This window comes from Emydura macquarii, unplaced genomic scaffold, assembly GCF_026122565.2.
Source record: "Emydura macquarii macquarii isolate MOO-44397 ecotype Brisbane River unplaced genomic scaffold, CSIRO-AGI_Emac_v2 contig_1363, whole genome shotgun sequence".
Lineage (NCBI taxonomy): Eukaryota > Metazoa > Chordata > Testudines > Chelidae > Emydura > Emydura macquarii.
The window spans coordinates 12,850,114-12,859,056 of NW_027131500.1; the positions used below are offsets into that span (position 1 = coordinate 12,850,114).

The 8,943-nt window shown below is 39.0% G+C and overlaps 1 long non-coding RNA gene across 1 annotated transcript; it reads right to left on the reverse strand.

Moving 5' to 3' along the window:
* Positions 1 to 451: 451 nt before the first annotated feature.
* On the reverse strand, positions 452 to 7,733 carry LOC137155479 (uncharacterized). The gene is made up of 4 exons (XR_010920485.1): positions 7,683 to 7,733; positions 7,194 to 7,300; positions 2,014 to 2,272; positions 452 to 698 (listed from the first exon to the last, which is right to left on the reverse strand). It is a non-coding gene; the product is annotated as an uncharacterized lncRNA (long non-coding RNA).
* Positions 7,734 to 8,943: the final 1,210 nt, after the last annotated feature.

An 8,943-nucleotide genomic window follows, 5' to 3' on the forward strand; every position in this document is an offset into this window, starting at 1 on the left:
GGTTTTAGAAAAAAATCCAGAGTGTGTGTGAGGTGTCCTGGTACTACAGTGACCAGAGCTGTAGAAAAACCTTATGAAAAAATAAAAATGAATTGTTCAGAGTGTTCCACACATGGAGGTTTGCAGGATTGGCCCCAACCTGATAATCTGCATGTACTCCTAGTCATTATTTCTGTAGTCAGTGTCACAGGTTCATAGCAAGTGTACTTGGATTCCCCTTCCGTGATTCCTCGAGGATACCCACTTCAGGCTTCCAGCTCTCAACTATCGCAGGTCTCCATCAAAGATATAGGCATCTCACACCCTTCTGATCAGGGATTTTAAGGCCACCCAGTCCCCTGCCTTACACAGTGATATCTCCCGCAAACCAGATTGCCTAAAAGGTCAGCATCAGCACTTTGCTTTCTTTGAGGGCTATGAATAGCGTTTTGCCCACAGTTAAATTACCACACAGCTCCTCCTAAGGAAGCACATATATTCTTAAGGTAAAAGCATTACCAAGAAAACATATTAAAACAATAAAAAAAACCCTACATGCATGCCAAAAAGCTTACCAGGGGTAACTCCTAACTCCAGCCTAGGGCCCTGATAGGTTTCTGTCCTTCAAACCTACAACTGCGTTTTTTTCCCCAGTTACAGGGTTACAAATTCATCTGTTTTAGATCCAGAACCATGGCAGGGCAGCTGAGCTGTTTCTTCTGCAACAAGTAATCAGCAGACAATGACCTTCACATCAGGGCATAGCTTCAAAAGGCTGGGGTTTTGCACAACCAGAGTTAGGGAATTTGTATTAACTTCTCTTTAAACATTCCTCAGGAAATCCACTTAACACTTATTGACCCAAAAGTCCATACTTGTGACAGTTGTGAGACCTGGGAGTTCAAAAACTATATTGAAAAATGTGCCACATCTCCCTCCTAGAGAGGTTACACACAATGCCACTCTCAGTCATACATAAATGTAATACAATAAGGTCTGTTGAGGATATTGTAGGAAATTGTCGTATCTGTCACAGTTCGTGTGGAAAGAAAATAAATTTTCTGCTATACTTTTTATTCCTTTTTCTGAATTAATTTTTATGAATATGTTTTTCATTGGAAAACATCCAAGGACTTTACATTAAGATTAGATTGTGGTGACAGAGGGCAATGCAAAAGGAAATCTGGCTTGAATTAAAACTCAGAATATCACCAGTAGACAGTATAATTTGATTTTGCTAATGGGAAATTGGGGGGGATGCGGGGGGGCTGTAGAGAAGTAAAGGCCATACAGCCATGGTAGACTATTTAAATAAGTGGCCTGATTAATAGAGGTGCTGAAGCACTCACCACTCAATACCTCTTAAAACAAAAACAAACAAACAAATCTCATACCACTTATTTAAATGCTCACCATGGATATTGGTGCCTAATTTTAGGCACCTACTTTGGGGAATTTTGAGTCAGTGGCCAAGTTGAGACAAGAACCCAGGACTCACTCTCAGCCCTGTACTCAAACCAGTATAACAACTCTTCTTGTTTATATCATTGCTCTGCATTAAAGGATTTTTGTCAACACTTATGAATCCTTACATAGGCCAGTCATGAGGACCTGAATTGTCTTCCCAAATCTTAATTCATATTATAGGATAGAACAGGATTTTTCTGTCGTCAATTAACAGCTTCTGCTCCCAGGAAGAAGGACAGAAGCCAAAGCACACTTTGGCATCCCCTGCCAGCTGGTTCACTGGGATGCTGTACTGTCAGCTCATTAGGGAGCCAAGTGGGCACATGGTGAGAGAGACTAGATTTTTCTAGCAGGTTTCCATTCTTCATTGTTACACTCCACCTACAGTAGAAGTTGGTCCACACCAACTGTTTTCTGCCTTGCTTTCCAAGAATAACTGATCTGCCCATTACCATTACTCAAGGATACAAAAGAATTATGAACTACAACTAAGAATTAAAAAAAGTGAAATTCCAGAGTTTGTCCTTGGCATTGTTAGATCTGGTTCTCATGTATTGATTCACTCACCCAATTTTTCTATTTCTTCTTTATACGTCTCTTCTATCTTTGATGCTTCATATTTATGAATACTTCCCCCTATTTCTCCTCAATGGCAGTTGTATGTAACCTCTCAGCCAACAAGCCAAGTACTCATCTGCCTCCCTTCATAGCTAACAATAAGATCTGCTGTAGGTCTGAGGGTAGGGGTAGCTTCATTGTATCCATGCAAAACTCAATGTTCTCTTTTCGAGATGTTCCATGTGTCACCACTGCATAGTACCAAGAACTGGATTCAAAGACAAAAAGGCAGCAAGAAAAAAAAAAAAAAAAAAAAAAAAAAAAAGAAAAAAAAATAAACAATGAATATTTAGAATGTTACACTTATAATGCTATTTACATGTGACAGCTTATGGTGTCTTACAGCACTCCTACAGTTTAGAATAATGCTCAGCAATATCATGCCCCTTTAATTTTTTTTCACATACACTACAGACATTAATTAAGTCTCACAACCCCTATGTGATCTAAGTAATTGTTATTATAATGCCCATTTTAACTATGGCTAACAGGTTAAAGTCTTGTTTTTGCCAGTAACTTTATTCAAGAATCGAATCTACCAGCCCTGACTCCCAGTCTTCAGCTTTAGCCTCTCTCACACTGCACAGCATAGTTTCAGTGAATAAGAAGCTGATTGAGAAATATATCTGAGTGCTTTGGAGAAAAAGAACAGTAAACTCTCTTTACTTTTCTTTCTGTGTGGTCATTAACTTCCAAAGTTATAGTTCAGGTTTAAGTTATCAGCCTTTTGATTCACAGAGATGACCCTGAAAAGCAGGAAAAGACACCTTAACTGCATGTGTCTTCCAATTAGGTTTGGCCATTTCTAGATTTAACATTAGCGGGGATTACTTAGCCTAGTTCTTATTTAGCACACAAAGGTGGTCAGTGTAAATTAAAACTAGTTTGGTCAAGAGAAATGAAAAGAAAATTATATTAAAGAGCTGTTTTACATTAACAGACGAGCTTCCTATCCAGCAAGTTATGGACAACCTACCCCACAATGCCTGAAATCACAAAAACTACTATGGACCATACGCAACTGCCCTCTCTCTCTGACTGGGAATGGTAAAAGTGCCTGATCCAAAGTGTCTGAGGATCCACCATTCCAAACAAACATTATCACTGCCCCAACAAGCCGCACTCTGCATATTTATCTGCTATGCGGACTTTGGACCACACTGAAACAAATCTGAACAAACCATGGAAGATGGGGCGTTTTTGATATTCAACTCATGCATCAAGTAGCCACTTCATGCGACTGCAGTGAGAGCACTGAAACCATCAAACACATCATAACACAATGCCCCAAATGTGGATTCAGAGGTGAAACCCACAACCCTACAGAGGAGGCCTTGAAATGGCTTATGTACCTACAACTGCATCTATAGAATGTTGCTCTGTAGATGCTATGCACATGGAGAAAGACAGAAGGAGAGAGACATTTAAAAAAAAAAAAAAAAAAAAAAACAAAAAAAACCAACACATTTGTTCATCCCACACAGAACACTTATATTCACCTCTTTCTGAATGAGGAAGTCCAGTGAAATATCACTTTCCAATGTCTAACAAACATAGGAATCATGTTCAAGAGCCTCCTGACAAAAAATAATGAGCCCCCTGACTTAAACAAAAGGAATTTTTCCATGCTGATGCATGAGTTCCAGGGAAAGCACAAGGACAAAACAAAGCTCAGGAAGATTTTATTGAAATATGAAACTGATGAGTATACTTTGTAACCATTGCAGCACAGTAAGAACACCCCACAGTTCTTTATCTGCTCACTGCCAATAGAACTAAAATCAATGTTTAAACTTAAAGCATGATATTTGTATGTTTAATACTAGAAACAAAGAAGTGTATCACTTTTCTACAGGTTTGCGTTTGGTTTTTGTTTTTGGAGATTTCAGAGATAGAGACAGCTTTAGTTCACAAACATGCTTTGAATACATTTAGACATTGCTTCTTTATAATAAGAAATGTTATTACCAACTTAAATGCTTGAACCAGGAACATACAAAGATTCCTAATGCACCAAAACAAGGAATTATTAGACTGAATTAGCACCTATGATCCAAAATTGATTCATTCTTCTCTGGTTTGCACACAAACACATTCTTATCAATCTAGGATTGTACAAATTTGCTCTTTTAAACAAGTAAAAAACCCTCCCGATTCAGTGTTATTAAAAATAATCCAGAGCTTTATTCTTAACACCTCAATGGAATGAGTTTTCTTTCCAAACTAAACAAACCTCAGTATTTGTAAGGTCTGATAATTAAATGCCAGAAGCTGGAAACTTAACATTTGTTTAGAAGAAACCATGATTAATGCTCAGATAGTTAATGTTTCATAAGGGGAATTCTCCCTTTATAAATGCGATGTCTGTTAAACCAATATATTTATTGGATGAGAAAAACTGAATTCCCGTTTTCCCCTGAAATGTGGATATATGTGCTGCCAAACTATATGCTCCTTTAAGTATATTTTTCCTGAACTATAAACTTCATTTTCACAGAAACAGGATATAGCTGATCATATATTAATAATGAAACACTTTAGGATTGGCTATTTTGGCCAATATTTTCAAACAGGAGTGGCTGAAATGTAGATTCAGAAATCCATATGTATGCACTTCAGTACGAAGAGTCTGACGTTCAGCAGTGCTGAGCACCCACAAATCCCCTTCTTACAATGAAAAAAGGGATCAAGAACTGAGATCTGTCAGGGAACTAATATTTGTTAATTTATTATAAAGTTTGGCTACAAACAGTTCTAAGTAATATTGTGTCCAAATACCTTTAAACGAAACATGGTATCAAGAATGTTGTTGATGCTCCTGACAGGTTGCATTAATAATGCTTATTTAGGTATCCCAATTTGTTTGCACAAACTTGAGCAGCTGTTGTCTCTAGTGTGACCGTGGGGAAGTCATTGGAGATCTCCATGACTAAATCATCTAAGGCAGTGTGGCCTAGTGAATGGAGCACTGGACTAGGAATTGGAAGAGCTAGATTTTATTTCTGACTTCATTGCTGGGCAACCTTGAGAAAGTTATTTCCCCTCTCTGTGCCTCAGTCTCCCCATCTGTAAAGGGATACTGACCTAAAGCTTGGAGATCTGCGAATTAAAACTGCTATATAAGAGCTAGGTATGAACCTCAAAAAAAAAAAAAAAAAAAAAAAAAAAAAAAAAAAAAGATAAAACATTTTACACTCTTGTGAGGTTGATGAGGCTGAGTTTCGCACTGTCCGCCTTAAAGAAGGATTTGCACACTTGGGATAACAGGAAAATGAATAAGAAAATTACTTAGACATGTACTTTTCATTTTCTGGGCATCTTCCCAGAATCCTTAATATATTAGTCTTTGAATAAAACTGTCTTCCTCAACACCCATCTTCACTCATCTTCCTCTTCAATTCCAGAGTCCTATGGCTATGTTTGTGACACTGGAGTTTGTTGCTGTGGAAATCACTGTGCTATCAGAAATTGAGCATTGTTTGGGACTTCCCTACAGAATTAAACAGGGATTAGTAGATTTAAATAGAGTGGTAGCCTTTTAAAAATGCTGCATCTGCATGGAACTAAATACAAAGACTTAACCTCAGATAAATGAATCCCAAAGGCTAACTTTAGAGCTTTAAATGCTGTGTTTTTCATTTAAAAGCCATATTGGAGCTAAAAATCAAGGGCTGATCCTGTTGTATTGAAGTCATTGGGAGTTTTATTATTGACTGAGTTTTAAAATTGTAACTTTCTTCTTTATAAAAAGGAAATTCAAACTAGAACTTGCCAGCTGGTGTGATGGGATTTCTTAAGTCCTAGCACGCTAGCAGTCATGGGTTTACTACACTTTTAGACAGATGGCAGCATGGCACTTTAGTACTTAATCCCCACATGAAGAGTCTAGCACATGTAAAGAAGATTATGAATAAGAAATAAGAGAAATGGCTGACAGGTAACAGGTGGCCACAGGAAGTCAGAGACAGTTTGAAGAAGGTAATTTTGCCTGTTATTGTAAGGAAAAAGTAGACCTGGAGGTGAATGCAAGAGAAGCAATCAAAAGTGCTTATAATATCTCAGGTTAGGTGATCCACTCAGAACACATTGAGTTTCACTCATTTCTGCCAGAAAGCAGGAGCTACCACATCTAGTAAAATTACATAGTAATGGGGGCAATCTTGGAAGGTTTGGAGTTTGGTTTCAATAACGTCCCACTGTTCAGATGCTTATTCTAACCTATAGAGGTTTATCTTATTCTAACCTATAGAGGTTCCAAGAAACTACCATATCCTTCTGTCCCCAAATAGTATAATCCCACTCTCAACAAGCTACTGCACCTACCCCCCCACCCCACCCCACCCACCAACAACCCCCAGCACCAGCAGCTGGCACATCTTCACTGGAAAGGCTCAGTACTATTAAGGCATGTTCAGAGGCAAGGTGGCAGGACAACAACCCTGAATCCATCCCCCTCTCAATCTTAACACATCACTCCCAGCCTGAACAGGGTGATAATAGGCCCCTGCAGTACCCAATATGCTACCAGAAGGCAGATCCCCTAGATAGTGAGTTATGAGTGAAGACTATATTACTGGTCATGTTTTCAATTATTTCCTTTGTCTAACAAGCACAAAATCGATATTAAAGAGTTGTTAAGTGCATTAACAATTCCTTAGATGTCCAAACCAGATTTATCAGGGTTTTGATATGCATTATATATGAATATTAAATAATTGTATCATCCATCAGTTCAAATCTCTCAAACAAATCTGCTAGGTATATCCCAAAAGATTTTCTGTTCCCTAAATTCAGTGCTAATGTCTTTCTTAAACCTCTGCTAGATGTCAGTCCATTAATCATTGGAACATTGCTGCTCAAGTGAAGCATCCCAGAATAATCCCTTGATATCAAACACTGCTAATAAATATAACTAGAAGTAGGCAAACATGTTTTGTGTAATTTCAAACCCAGAAACATTTTTAGTTTGAAAGTTCAACTCAAACTGAAATTTTGATTGGCATTCCACTTCAGTGAATAAACAATGAAGCAGATGGAATGAAAAACAAAGAGTGTAAAAGAAGCAGAGGAGAAGGAAAGAATGAAAAAATTACTGAAATAGATACATGATTATGACAGGGAACACTCACCTCTCATGAGCACCTCCTGTCAGTGGGGTATGAATCGGCACACTCTCTCTGCTCATGGTGCTTTCTGTTGCCCTTGTCAGGTGGGTCTTTAGTCGCTCAGCCCTCTGCTTGAGTCACACAGTTAATATGCATTAACAAACCCCTTCAGAGTAAAAGGTCCAATAGGACCTATCCTGTGCCCTTGGTAATGTCTTTAGCCCTGTCTCAGCCCTCAGCCCCTTCTGGGCTAGATTTAAGTCTATGTCTACTCTAGGGCTTTCTCTGGAAACTCTAAGTCCTACCCTTTGCCCAGGCCTCTAAACAAGGGGCTTAGGCCACCCTGCCAGTGGGAGGTGGTGGGCACCCAGGCCTGCCCACAGCTCCAGGTCCCAATCCAAGGCCCTATAAATAGCAGTCACATGCTGCTTCCTGCAATAGTTGTTGTTGCTGCTACTGCTGCTGCTATTCCCTGGGCCACTTCCCACATAGCCCCTTCCACTTCACCCTTACCTCAGGGCTGAATGTCTCAACTCCTCTCCTTGCTCACCCTTCTGGTTCCAGCCAACAACTGATCTGCTCAGGCTCTGCTGTTCCTTTTAACTGGGCCTGCTGCGTTCTGATTGGCTGCTTCCCTGCAGCCTCTCTAGGCACGCCTGGAGGCCCCACCTTCACTGCTCCTGTTTTGGGGTGGGGTGTGGTAGGACCACCAGGACTCCAATAGGGAGCCTCAAAAGGCCTAATACTCCTCATCATAATGCTATATATACTCTGCAGGTAGGCCACTTATGCCAGCCTAACTGTTGGAGATAGGGATGGAAAAACAATCAAAAGTTTCTCTTTAGCTAGAAAAGCATTTATTTAAATATAAAATCACCACTGAGGGGAAAATTGGTTTAAAATTGCATGAAAATAAGGTTGGCTAACTCCAACTAGTCTTGCAAAGCTAAAAAACTATAGACTCAGATTCTATGATCTTCACTCATCCCTACTGATAACTGTCCAAACCCTTTCTCCTGTCTTCATGGACTAAAAAATGAAAATAAAGTTAAAAGGAATTGTAGAAATTGTTTAAGACGCAGGCCAAATTTTGTTCTTGGTCATCCTGGTGTAAATCTGGAATGACCCAAAGAGACTTTCAAATAATTAATCTGTCAGTCATCCAACCTGCCCACCTAGCTAGGAATTTACAATGTGCTCATCACCCTCCTATCTGAGTGCCTAAGAATTTATACCTATGTAACCAAGAATGGAATTTGATTCAGAGTCCATTAATATTGAACACATTTCAACAGGACTATTTTTAAACTGAATTATTGTTCCAACTTTCATAACTTATACGCACATTTAGTCTGTGTCCTTGCACTAGCTTGCAGCACACACTCTCACCCTTATCACTGCTTTTTTTAAAGTTTTCTCTCTTAGGGCCTGATCCAAAGCCTGTTGAGATCAACAGATTGACTTCAGTGGGCTTTAAGTCAGGACTTTTCTCCTTCCTTTTCAGATAGCATTGTTTCAGTTTAACAAGCTACAACAGCTCCTATATTTTGTATGGGGGCATTTTTTAAAAATCATTTTTAAAAGTTGAGCTATATACCTAGGGAGATGAAGAAAAGAAAGAGAGAGAGAGAGGGAAGGAAACCTGGAATGACTGCGTATGTGAAAAAACAAATATTGTCCCTTCAGAACTAAGGAAAAGAGCGCATACCAAACAGTAGTGCCTGAGGCTACTTTACTTTCACAAAACTGATAAACATTTTAGTGTGAGAGGAAC